General features: G+C 34.1%; 1 protein-coding gene across 1 annotated transcript in view; it reads left to right on the top strand.

Moving 5' to 3' along the window:
- Nucleotides 1-494: 494 nt before the first annotated feature.
- Nucleotides 495-783, top strand: part of LOC107587147 (periphilin-1-like) — a 25,974-nt gene continuing 25,685 nt past the window's right edge. Inside the window, exon 1 of the mRNA XM_016274812.1 lies at nucleotides 495-571. The gene's annotated coding sequence lies outside the window, so the exon portion shown is untranslated. The remainder of the gene's footprint in view (nucleotides 572-783) is intronic.

Raw genomic sequence — 783 nt, forward strand, 5'->3', positions numbered from 1 at the left:
ATATATATATATATTTGAAATGTATTTTGTTTATTAGTTTCACTTCTCACTCAAGTGGCTTAACCCACTCCCCCATATAAAACTAATCAAAATAGGCAAAAATTACCTTGTGCAAATCGCTGTTAGTCAAGGAGAATGGGATGTTAGACACATAAACAGTGCTTTTGCTGGGCGCTAAACCACCACTCATGTTTATCTTTGATATCTGAAAAAGAACAAATGACATATTTCAAAACATGTAAAGACTCATAAGCAAAATGTGATAGTAAAAGAGCTTACGGGAAACATAAATAACAATAATAATTTCAGACTTACTTAATCGCCAGAATCTGATTGATTTAAAGCATGTTTACCATAATGACAACAACTGCATTTGTCGTCTCTGAATTTATTCAAATGTACGTTTAACCAGCGTGTAAATCCGATTGAAAATATCAACGCAGCGCGACCCGGAAGATAAAGAGAGACCTGTCGCAACATAACGCCCTCTGTCACAAAACAAATTCACAAAATTAATTGCTACTTATATAAATCAAAGGGACTCATGAAAAGGTCTTAAAGGGAAAATACGGTGAATACTAGCCTCAAATGTGTTTTTACAATTATTGTATTAGGATTGTGTGGCTTTATTTTGAAAAAGAAAAATTTGGTCTGAACCCGGAAACATTGTGTTTTTGATTGTGGCTGTGGAGGTTTGTTTAGCAACTGGCTGAGCGTCTCGCCACGTTTCGTCTCAAAATATTATTATTTAACAAAGGTTAATTGGCTACAAAAGACAAAAAA

The sequence above is a fragment of the Sinocyclocheilus grahami genome, unplaced genomic scaffold, assembly GCF_001515645.1.
Source record: "Sinocyclocheilus grahami isolate Dianchi unplaced genomic scaffold, SAMN03320097.WGS_v1.1 scaffold90.1, whole genome shotgun sequence".
NCBI lineage: Eukaryota > Metazoa > Chordata > Actinopteri > Cypriniformes > Cyprinidae > Sinocyclocheilus > Sinocyclocheilus grahami.